Below are 12,500 nucleotides of genomic sequence, written 5' to 3'. Positions count from 1 at the left end.
AATTGATTTTATTGAGCAAGCGGTAATTAGGCAAAACAGCGCTGGGTGACCGGGGGAAGCTCAGTTCCGCCAACCGGCACAACACTCAACTTTTCATATGTGCTTATGTATGTTATACGCTCGTTCACACGCTGGGTGTTGCTGGGTGTTTCTGCCTCTGGAGTTCTGTTATCTGTTGCACCATCCGGGCGCTCTGTTATCTGTTGCACCATCTGGGAGTTCTGTTATCTGCTGCACCATCTGGGTGCTTCGCCATCCGCTGCACCATCCGGGCGATCCAGGCGTTGGCTTAACTACTACCACAAGGTTCTACAAAACATAATCAAACTTGCACAAGCGCAGTTACTGCTTACAACAATATGCATAATATAATTGAATCCTACTCGATTTGTTCAACATTAACAATTTTGACCATCACTTATTACACTCTCCAACATGGCACATCACACCTTTGTGCCAGTGCAGGCATCGCAGGGGCTGCCTGCTGCTCATTTGTGACCCACACCCATCTTGTAGTGATGATAAAAGAAGAAGTACCTCACAAACCAGTCTCCAGCTTGGTCTGACAGGTAAGTAGGCACTTACAGACTGGATAACTGGGTGCATTCCCTCATATTTCAAGCACAGGAGCAGGGGGGAGGAAAGGCAGGCAGCACCTCTCTCTGGGCTGTGCTCAGACAAGTAGGTTGAGCACCACTGAGGCCCCACCTGGAGCCCTGAGGACTGTGCAGGGTGAGCTCTAGGTGCTTTGTGTTTCTCTGAAATCCTGACTATGGTGCTGGTGAGCAAAGGAGTCAAAACACATTGTCCAGTTATCTGTTAAACCTGGCTTTTTCTTCCTGTATGGAAGCATGCTGCTCCCAGAGCTTGAGTACCTTCCAAAAGGCAAAAGCCATGCAGATCCATATGTAGCTTGGTTTTTGACTTGGTGCACGGGTACACTTTGTTCTGTTGGATTTGCATGTTTAAGTACACTTGAATAAAGCAACTCACTAAAAAAATTCCTTTACTTTTGAAAATTTGTTTAGCAGTGATTACATTTTTTTCTGAGACTGTTTTTCCCACATTACTGATATTGGATGGACCACAGCAACTTATTCTGTATGTTCTAGGAGAAGGAGGGAATGTAGTATTGTCACAGTTCATGAGCAACACACACAACATTATTCCAGCAGGAGTCTGCCAAGTTTAAAAAAATATATCAGGCAGATATTTATTTATTTTTGTCAGTCATCTCTGGCAAAACCATGTAAACTCAGATGCCCTGTGAACTGTTTCTTTGGTTTACTATGAGAGATGCACTTCGTTAGAGAAAACAGAATAATCCACTCTTTTTTTTCTTTCTTTTTTTTTTTTTTTTTTTTAAATAATATTAGGTTTTTGACAGAGAATTTATTTGGTTTCCAATAGATAGTTATTTATTTGCTACTAACTAGCTTTCCTGCATTCCCTGGAGAAAGCTCCATTAAAACTCTTAATGTGACACCACATATTTTTACTAGACTAGAAAATAGTTACAATTTTAATTTAAATTGAAATGACTGTGTAATGCCTGGACAAATCATTCTCAGATCCCTGGAGCTCTTAATTGTAATTCTCCGTTGTTTCTACGCATAAATTTTCTTTTCAAGTGCTCATTCTGAAATACTGTTTTTTTTTTTTTTTATGTTCTGTACTAATTTAATAGTTTTTTATGGTTAACAATTCCATGATTAAACTTTTATGTTAAATATAAATGGTGGAAACAATAAGCTTATTCAAGTGCTGGGAAAATAAAGTGTTTATATTTTGAGATTAACTCAAAGAACTTCTTTTTGCAGAAGGAAAGGGAAGAAAAATGTCTTACTGAAAGTAATGGGAAAATTACATTGTATTTCCATGGCAGAAGAGCAATAACCGTGCTCTAACAAGCGTCTCTTCTTCAGCCTTTCTTACTGCCTTGAGTCATCATGACATAAAATAAAGTTTTACCCAATAGCTCCCAGAAAAGTAATCAAGGTAGTTCTTCTCATGCATCACCCATGTTCTGATTCAATTTGGGCTGCCCCAAGGATGGGGAGGAAGGACCAAGGCGCATCACCTGCTTCCTGGGAGACGGTGTCCATCCCAGCCTGAGAGCCCCAAGGGAAGGTGTCTGCACCTGCTTCACACTGGGTTACCTTGGTTTTCAAAGTCCACCTGAGACAGATACACCTGCAAATCCCTGTCCTCAGCACTAGCTCTTGGGGTTTGAGGTATGTTCATTACTCACAACCCTGGAGGGGCTATGGTCTGCCTTTCTCTACCCTTAGCACTATTTTTATTCCTCCATAGCAAGTTTTCATTCCAGATGCCTCCTTCCCCACATCCTTGAAACCACTCTCACCTGTATGACCTTCTTCCTTGTCCTCCCTCCCTGCATGCTCCATCAGTTCTCCCTTTCTTCCAGAAGTCTTTGACCTTCTCAGTCTGCAGCTATTCTCATCTCCTTTGTCCTCCACCCAAAGCCTCCCAGTGGATTTTGCTCTTGGACTCCCTTCCCCAGGAGCTCCTTACATCCCACATCACCTTCCAGACCTCTGCTGCTTCTCACAGATTTCAGTTGCCCAGACTCCCCTTGCTCATACCGCTGTTCCAGGCTTGACTCTTTTGAAGTAATTGCCACCTTTTCTGAAGACAAAACATGAGATAATGGCCATCCTTTCTAGGGCACAAATCTCTGTTTTATCTGCTGTTAGGAATGCAAATTGCTGTCTTCAATGGACCGTCAGCTTCAACAGCAAGATGAGGGTGAACCTTCAGATCATCAGAAGGCATCACAATCTAAAGGAACCTTCAGCTATTGGGGAAAGGAGGAAGTAATGGAAAACATTCAGCATTGCTTCAGTAGTCATTTCCAGGGTTTGGGCTTCACAGGTGAGCTGGGAAAACATAAGCAAGTTGGTGGATATGTTGGTCTTCAGTGCTAGCAAGGGGAAAATTAGGTAAGATAAAGCAAAGCGCCCAAATGGGGAAGAATAAAGTGTCTGCTTGCTGTTGGTAGTAACAACCTTATTTTGAAATGTGGAAATCTGCAGTCAAATCTCCCAAACTCTCTCAGTATCACTGTGTAGTGATACTTCACAGCCTCCTAATGCAAATGTTGAGGGTAATACAGGTTTTCTCTTAATTAAAAGCTCAGCAGTTAGAAACTCATCTATTTTTAATTAATTGTGTAGTAATAGATTTTCAGTTTTGTTTAACTTGTGGTATAAAAAAGAGATTTAATGTTAGGATCTAGGCTGCTTAGATAAAATCCTGTTCAGTGCATACCTATTTAATAAAACCGTAAAGCAAAAAGCAACAGAATGACACTATACAGATTAACTCATTTTTAGAGAAACAGTACCATGAAAGGTGGCTGCTGGGTGTGCACAGAAAAGAAAGGCAGGGAGGAGAGTCCTGACCCATTGTGGTGTGGGAGTCAGATGACTGACATCAGATGTGGACCCCACAAAGGGCAGCAGCATGTGCAGCAGGGACAACTCTTCTGTCCCCTTGTAGAAGCTTGTGCCAGACAGGTGATTTTGGAGGGCTCCCACCTTGCTTGGGGGATGAAGGGCATTTTAGGAAAGGAGGAAGGAGAACAGGGTGCCCTGCAGCTGGAGCAGGCTCCTGCTTTTCTGCATGACCATCTGCTCTCCCCCATTGTAGGTACCGGCTCAGGAGAAGAAGGCTTGTGCTGCTGTGGGGGAAGTTGGGCTGGTGTGGGTCCCCAGGGCTGGGGAGAAGGGGTGCTGCTGGTGGAGGAGCTGCCCCTGGGGCACAGCACCAGGAAGGGGCTGGCAGCCCCTCCAGCAGTGGTGAGTGCTTTTAGCTAAACATCTCAAGCATGGTCTGGTGGGTGCTCAGCACCTGCTCGTGTAAATCACATGGGGTGTCTGGGCATGTACATTGGCTACAGGTCAAAGTAGCTGCAGATGCACACAATGTGCAGAGTGGGCAATTTCAGAATCCCCAGACCCAGAATCCTTGGCCCCTAATGCTGTGAGCCCCAGGCTGCCCAGCCATGTGGATGCGCGGGCTGCAAGCGGTGAAGCTGTTGACAGTGAATGCGAGGATGTGATTATTAACACTGATCTCACACACAACCCTGCTGAGTCTGGGGATGGTGGCAGTGGCAGGGGACATTGCCTGCATGCTGGTTGCTCACGCTCTGGTGGAGTGGGTGGTCAAGTGACATGAAAAGCAGCCATGAGCTGGTTTGCAGGTCACTGGGCTCCTCTGGAGCTGGTACTTGATCCTGGGCAGGGGTTTTCCCTGTGCTCTTACACAGACCAAGCCTGGGACAAGAGCAGCTCCGTGCAGCTGATGTGAGTGCTTGGTTTGCTGGCCCATCCCCATGGCAAGCTAGCCAGGAGCCACTGCAGATCATTCTGTGTGGAAGCAGAACATGAGTCTTCCTGACTTTGTATTCAGGGTCAGGGAGATGTTCTGTTCAACCTGAAGCAAAATGCATATCTTGACTTACAGACAGATGTCCCCCCCAGAAAGGAGCTGACACAGTAGCAAGGGGAGAGAAATCATTTAAATATACCTACAGTGGATGATTAAAAAAAAAAAAAAAAAAAGAAAAAGAAAATCCAACCACCCTAACATTTAAAAGAAACCTCCCTCTGCAACAGAGCACCTTGCAGACCTGTGTTGGCTCTGGAGACGGCTGTTACCTCCATGAAGGATGGAGGGGCTGACATGTCAAGGGAAGCCAGAGATGGCACCTCAGTTGCCCAGGTTGCTTTCAAGTTGCGTATACCTCTGTGTGCGGCTTTTTGCCATGTGCTGTAACTTCTCAATTTTGACCTGCTTTTAAGCAGTATAATCAACTTTTCTTCCTTTTTTTTTTTTTTCTATTATTTTTCTGCAACAAGTTTGCAAACTCAAGGATCTTTTGGGTATCCCTATCCACTTATGTTGCTGAGTTGGACGTCTCACTAAAAATGAGGTGGCTAAGGCTCAGGAGTTGTAAATCATTACTTAGTGGGAGAATTTGTAGGTAAAATCATAATAAAGTGATTGTCATCTTTCTTGGACATCAGACACTAGTCACAGCCTGATGCACTGAATGAACCTGTATGGCTGCTCTTATTTTCTTCCTTTGCTGGGAGAAGTTATTCTAACTATGTGTATGGTTTCCTTCAGGAATGGTGTTAGAGATAAAACTTCTTTCTTTTGAAAAAGACAAACTCAAGAGCTTTTACAGCCCTGCAACACCCTGCCCCCCCCCTCGCTGAGTGTAACTAAAGTGGCCAGGGAGTTTTTGGTTTATCAAATGGAATTGATTAAAATTGATACCAAGGATTGCTTAAGGTAAATTAATCGAGTTGATTAGGTAGGGCTCAGGTGGTCATGGGCAGGTCATGATGATCTCTAGGTTGCTGCTGGCATGCCAAGGTTTATTAAAATGATAAAGTTACAAAGGAGAAAGATCCTGCTTACTATGCACAGAACAGAAAGGAAAAAAAGGTTAATCAACCAATCATAAACATATAAATGAGCACAAGCTCATCTTGAAAAGCAATTGCTTTTCTGGGCATATTCATTCAACAATGGTAGGCTATGCTTTTGAATCATGTCTCTAGCAGAGACACAATTAGCACCAAGATGGCCTCTTTATGTCCTACCAAATGTAAACAAAATAAAAAAATTCCCTTTCAAATACATCCTGTTCAGTGATTTTCATATATTAATACATTTTACATTAATTTAATAACAGAATATATCTTTAAGGATATGCCTGGTAAATAATTAGTAAAACTCAATTTAACAGCAGTGTGACAAACCTTTCCCCCAAAGGATGCCGAGCAGTATGTTGTATTTTCTGCAACAAGCAATCTGAATATTGCTGTGGATGCAACCTCTCTAAGCTTATTGTTGAGCCTCCTGTAGAAAGGACCCAACCAGGATGTTATCACATTTGAAGCTATGACAGATTTACATTTTCCGTAGGGTTTTGCACTTTCAACAAGAGAATAATGGCATCTCCACATGTTCTGTCCCTTCCTGACCAGAGTTGCCTCGAAAGTGTGAAAGATGTCTGTCTGTCATGGCCTCCACCCCACTGAGCAGGACCCAGGGAAGTTTGAAGCTAGATATTTCCCTGAGAACCTGGGGACCACCATGGTGTGTGAGGAAATAAAGGATCACCACATGCAACTCCCTCTTCTCCATGAGACCTCCACACCTCTGTTGGCTATGGTTCTCCTGAACGCATATCTGTCACCAGTGACTCTTTTCTAACACGTCCCAGCAGCCCATGGCTTGTGATTCTTCTGAGACAAAGGGTGCAGCACCAGGCAGCAGCATCCCATGGTCTCACTTGGGCAGCGGGTGAGAGCCCCAGGGGCTGAGATCAGGTCCTGGGCTACAGTGAAGGTTTGGGGCGGGCTTTACGGGGGGCCACTCAGAGCTGCTCATGTTCTCAGGGCCCTGACACTGAGCCCTTCTGTGAGCAGGACCACATGTGCCTGAGATTCCCTGAGCTTTTCTCCTTTCTGTATTACAACTTGCTTTTATCTCTCCTTCCATTTGAGTGTTCCCTGTCGGAGGCATCTTGATCCTGGTGCTGCAGGAAGCCCTCTCCAGCATGGACCACAGCGCAAACCTTTCCAGTTTCGCCACACATCTCACTCTTTGCACAGAGCCAGGCAGCTTCTATGATTCCATTTCCCTCCCACACATTGGTTGGAGGCTACTGGGACAGGACTGAAAAATCTCACAGAGGCCAAAAGAGCAGAAGTTGCAGTTTTTCTCCATGTAAATGCTTTGCAATAGTGTCTTGCTTCTGAGAGTTATATCTGTGCCAGAATCCAAAAGATAATGCAAATTCTACATCCTCTGCAAACTCTTCTCCTGAACCATAATTTTTATTTATTTTTTTCAATGTTTCTCTGTTCCTTTGATGTGCACTAGGGGCTGGGATGGGCTTCTCTTGGACTGCTTCCGAAAGACCAGTCCTCTTAGCATTTCCTGGCACCTGGAACTGTCCATAGTTTTAGCTCTGAAGCACACCAAGCAGAGAGGATTTGATCCAGGTACATGGATGGAGACCCCAGCCACAGTCTGTTTGGGAGGGACCACTTCTGCAGACATGTCAGCTGTTGGAAACACGAAAACGTAGGAATATTCTGAGTGTAAAGGGTTGAAAAATGATGAAGCTGCCTGTTTCACACCCTGCTCATGGTACACACACAGCAGAAGAGGAGATCTGGTTTCTGCTGTATTTCCTGGTTGGTCAGAGCTTCTCAACATCCCCAGCCTTGGCTCCTGCAGATGATGGCACCAGAACCTCCTGTCCCTGCCTGAGTCCTTCCCAGGGAACTGAGCTGGCTAAGCTGCTGTTCAGCACTGATCGAGGAGAGAGCACATATACATGTACTTTACATCGCAACAGGCCCAGGGACAAGGCGCTGACAATATACGCTCCATACAGGAGAACATGTAGTTGTGTGCTTAGCGTGTGTTTTTCTGAGTGTGGAAATCGACCTTCTGATCCCATCCTTAAAGTGTTGCCTGTCAGGTAAGACCATCTCTGTGTGGCTGCCTGTTGCCAACACAAGATGCAGTTATTAAGTCCCTCTCTAGAGATATTTGTTGGTTTTTATTTATTTGTTTTTTTTAGTCTGTCTAGATGTCAACTGGCTTGACAAACTGGTGGAGAGGAACCACGTGAAGTTCAACAAAGGGAAATGCCAAATACTGACCCTGGGGACAAACAATTCCAGACACCAGCATATGCTGTGGACCACCCAGGTAGAAAGTGGCTTGGAAGAAATAGCCCTGTGAGTCCTGGTGGACACCAAGCTGACTGTGAGCCAGCAAAGAAGGCGATGGCATCCTGGGCAAAGTGCCTCTAGAAGGTCAAGGGAAGTAAGCCTTCCTCTCTGCTCAGTGCTGGTGACACATGTCTGGAGTGGTATGTCCAGCACTGGGCCTCCCAAAACTATGGTGGTGATGAAGTGACTGGAGCATCTCTCCTATGAGTACAGGCTGAGAGACATGGGACTGCTCAGCCTGGGGAAGAGGAAGCCCAGCTGGATCTTATCCATGTGAATAAATACCTGGTGAGAAGAATGAACATGAGGGAGCCAGGTTGTCTTCAGTGGTGCCCAGTGATAGGACCAGAGGCAACAGGCATACACAGAAATATGTGAAGTTTCCTCTGGAGATCAACAAGCACTTTGTCACTGTGAGGGTGACTGAGCAGCAGTCCAGGGAGGTCGTGGGGTCCTCCTTGGAGATGTCCAAAACCCAAACGGACACCACTGCTAGGTGACCCTGCTTGAGCCAGGGGGTTTGGCTGTGTGATCTCCACGAGTTCCCCCCAACATCCAGCATTCTGAGATCTGAGTCTGAGACCAGAGATTTTCACAGAAAGAGTAATTAAAGGAAACTTTTACCTTCTGCTACAATAAAGGCCATAACATGACTGGGTTTTCTAAGGAAGTTGATAAACCTTGATCCAGACAGGAATGAGGCAGCTGCTGGGTAACTGAGAGTGCTGTCAGAAAGCATACGTATACAATACTTGGTAGCTCTATGAAAACAATGTTTTTCCGCAAAACCAAATTATTGCCAAGTATTATGAAAGACTTGAAAATCTGGAACAGAAACCAGGAGCTGCTCAATGTCTTGTGTTCCTGGGCATGCACGTATTTGTGCAAGAAAAAATGGGACTGTTGACACACGTTGTGTTTTGTTATTCTAGCTATTACTTGGAAGCTGTTCAAACATTTTCAGTGAGGTCTGGATGGGAATTTGTTTCCATCCCATGGTTAAGCTTGTTGAAGCAGGAGTGCTCCTTTCTGTCATGATGCCATGAGCACATTTGCTTTTCTGTCCTCATTCTGCTGCATGTTTGCTATTTCAGTAAGATGTAGTGAGACTGAACAGTGGATTCATATTAAGCAGTGAGGTTTTTTTTTCTAAAAGTGTTTTATACATACTCAGAGAATAAATTATTCGTCTACTCTGACACGGACAATCCTGTGCCAGGAGAAGTACACTTCAGTCAATATCATTACCACATGCAGCTGCTAAAATATTTCAAAAAAAAAAGACCCAAACCAACTCATAGAGGAGGCTCCCGTTCAGGATGGCACCCTCCAGGTGTAGAGGAGATATCAAGTCTGCATTCGTCTGTGGCTGTGGCCGTATATAAAGAAATCCATAGTTGTTACCCAGTCAGCAGCTCCCATGAAAATAGTACATAATAGATTTAAGAGCAGTTAAACTAGATTTGGGAGGCTGTGTAGAACTTGTAAGCTTGTGACAAGTCACCATGCCTGCAGAAAGGTGGGGATGGTTGATCAGAATGTTGGTCAAGTGTTAAGCCTGGAATCTGAATCCCTGTCAACACCAACAAGAATTTCTTATACATGGTCAGTGATTAAATGAATTTGGTTCTAAAGGAACTGAAAGAGCAAAAAAAAAGCTCACACCAAATAAACCAAATCTGCACAATGTTGTGAAGAGAGATGTCCTTGGCGTTTTAAAACTGTTCTAGAAGAGGGATATAATTATCTGGTAAAAGCTATTGGTTATAATTTTCTATTAGTTGTATAGGACACTTCCATTATGGAAGGTCACTTTTCTCCAGCTACTATATTGCATTTTGTACAACAAAGTACTCATAGGATGTGACATTTGGTGTTCTGCAAAATAAATTACAATTCTTGTGCTGTGAGAGCAGCTAAAAATAGGCAAGAGAGAGCAGACGATTCTCTTGCAGCATATGCCATTTTTAAATGCAGGCAAAGATCCCGGCTTTATGGGGTGGAAGTCTGAACACTCATGTGTACAGCCAGGGCTTTCTTACTTGCTGATGTGTGCTTTCATCTTGTGAGGATGTCATGGTTCCGTGTTAATAAATACCAGTTTCCATGCCTTGTAGCAGCTTTGTTCACCTGCCTCTTGCACACAAAGAGAAGACAGAGTGATCAGTCCCATTTTATAGCAGTGGTAACACAAAGCAAAACTTTTTTGTTCTATTTTGATGGAATTTTGCCAGCTGGCTACACTAGGAAGTAGCTTCTTAAAACTGCTGTGATTATTAAATAGGGGTATCCACGTACTGTGACGGCCTTGAAAGCAAACACTGTGGTGCGACCTGGCCCGATTTCATTCCTGACATCTGTGTGATGTTGCACAAGTCCAGCACTAAGCTCTACACTAAAATCCCACTTTGCAGAACAGCACACATGCCAGGAGATTCTGGCTTTCTGATTCTTGCCTCCAGAAGAAGCACTTCACATATTTTTCCCCAATAAGCAGATGACTGAAGGACTTGCCCTGACACCTACTCCTATCCCCTTGCCTAGAAAGAGCCTGTTAAGTAAAAAGAAGAAATGACAGCTTTCTTGCAAGCCTAAATAGAATATTTCCTAGGAAAGTCTTGCAGATCTCTCATTACCTTTGAAGAGGTGGTTGCTCTCCCCTTCAGTCCTCTTTCTTTGTGTGTTCCTCTTCTAGTTTTCATGTCTGGATTTGTTTCATGGTGGTGCTGCTGGGCCCACACCATTTGTTAGCCCTTGCACAACATCACTGTCCTGCACAGAGAAGATACTAATTTCTGACTTATTACAGATGAATAAAAACTTGCATTAATACTTAAAAGTAGAGTATTAAAGCTGTACTTTACACAGGGGTGATTGATGGCTTCCATTACACTCCATTAGATATTTTATTCTTGTTAAATGAAGAGCAGCCAACTTTGTCAAGTATTTTTAGTTCCCTCTGGTCTTATTGGCTCCATCTATTCTCAGGGATGTCCTGTAAATGGCCACATATGGCTTTGTGTCTGTAGGAGTGATGACCGTACAGCTGGCTTTCATTGCCCACCAATTTACTGGAGCCCCCTTTATTGTGAGCCTGACAGCACCAGGGAGCTTTGCAGAACTAACAAAATATATCTATTTTCTAATTGTCTATTTATCACCTTCCAGGGATTGGTGGGCCTCTCATCTGAAAGCAAAGGGGGGATGGCCTTGAACAATGATCCTTGTCAGGGCAGTTGCTCGCTTTAAATTAGGGTCTCATTGCTGAATAACTAATTTAGTCCTGCTATCAGACTGAAAAAGTGGGTATTCAGTGCAGAGTGCCAACTGGGGAATTGATTATGTCTTCTCTTAGTGTGCATGATAAAAGCACCAGATCTGCAGGCAGTAGGTAGCTCCCCAGAGACCAGCAGCTTCCCAGCATGAAGGGTCCGCGCCAGACCCCTGAGAGCCTTGGTGCAAGTCTCGGGCATTTGCGACCCCCATGCAACATGGCAGCCATGTCCCAGTCCCAAGGGAGGGGCTGGTGGAGGGATAGAGGGTCGCTGCCACTGCCTTGGGCCTGGAGGATGACAGGGAACAGAGGTGGCTTGGGAACAGAGACAGAGAGAGGCTCTGGGTGATGGAGGCTGTTTGCAGTGGTCCCAGCTTTCATGTCCCAGCGTGGCTCCCTCTAAAAGCAATCTGTCCAAGGTCCCTGTCTGTTGCAAGACCTCTTCACCCACCAGCATCCCAGGAGAACAACCTCAGAAACTCTTATTAACAGCAAAAATCCCTCCTGTGTGCCCAGACTGCCCTTTGTCACCAGGTTCAGTCCCATCACGGAGCTGTGGCTGGATCAGGATTTGTCAACATGAATAAGCAGAGTACACAGTCAGGTCTAAGCACTGAAGAGCCCTTTTCCCAACTGGGACAGATCTGGCCTCACTCCAGAGCTGTCTAGGGGATGCTCAGGTGCCACTCTGAGAGCTGCTCTGTGGGTGACTTATCTCTGCTGGAGGCAGACTGAGGGACAGGGGATGCAGCCTGGAAGGGCAGCACCAAGTATTGGCTTCAGGGATTTTTAGCCATCAGGGAGTGTATTGGAAAATTCTGTTGTGTGAAACAAGAACAGCATAGGCTATTGATTATCAAAATACAGGAGGGGAATGTGTGTGTTGTGTGTGTTGGAAAACACACACACACACAATATTTCATATATATTTATATATTTCATATGATAATGTCATACATTATATATTTATAAACCATAAATATTTATGTTAAACAAGAACAAATATCTGCTTAGGGGTCTTGTTACTTTCTCCCATATACCCCCTTTCACAGTCAAGCAGAGCTGGCATATTGCCACCTCTGCAAGTTTAGGGACAGTTTGCTAATTCCCCACAGTTTCCAGTTCACAACAGAGGATCCAACATACCCAGGTGACCTCTTTCACCTCCAATCTTTTCCCTCTCGTCTCCCAATCATGGCACCTACCCTTGCTGTCCTGACTTTGGTCGCTACCTACTCTTCTCTTAAAACACCGCAGATGTCAATGAGTTTGAAGGAAGCTGAAACTTTTGCAAAAATTAATGTCCATTATCAGGAAAACCAGCAACACAACACAATGATAAGCTTCTTCCCTGGGCCTTGCACATGGCAATATGAAAAGAAGAAAACTGCTCTTTTCCTCCCCTAAAATACTGGCTTTGGAAAGAAAAGTTGCAA

At 44.6% G+C, this 12,500-nt stretch overlaps 1 long non-coding RNA gene across 4 annotated transcripts; it reads left to right on the top strand.

The window, feature by feature from the left end:
- The first annotated feature begins 237 nt into the window (after positions 1–237).
- LOC102097609 (uncharacterized) lies at positions 238–9,906 on the top strand. Of its 4 annotated transcripts, none has more exons than XR_010469099.1 (4): positions 239–569; positions 2,052–2,234; positions 2,718–7,534; positions 7,637–9,906. It is a non-coding gene; the product is annotated as an uncharacterized LOC102097609 (long non-coding RNA). The 4 variants fall into 4 exon arrangements; XR_010469097.1 differs by having other exon boundaries at positions 1,821–2,234; XR_010469098.1 differs by having other exon boundaries at positions 260–2,234; positions 2,718–2,895; positions 6,928–7,534.
- Positions 9,907–12,500: the final 2,594 nt, after the last annotated feature.

The sequence above is a fragment of the Columba livia genome, chromosome Z, assembly GCF_036013475.1.
Source record: "Columba livia isolate bColLiv1 breed racing homer chromosome Z, bColLiv1.pat.W.v2, whole genome shotgun sequence".
Taxonomy (NCBI): domain Eukaryota; kingdom Metazoa; phylum Chordata; class Aves; order Columbiformes; family Columbidae; genus Columba; species Columba livia.
Note: the sequence above shows the minus strand (reverse complement) of the source record. Positions and strands in the feature narration are given on the sequence as shown.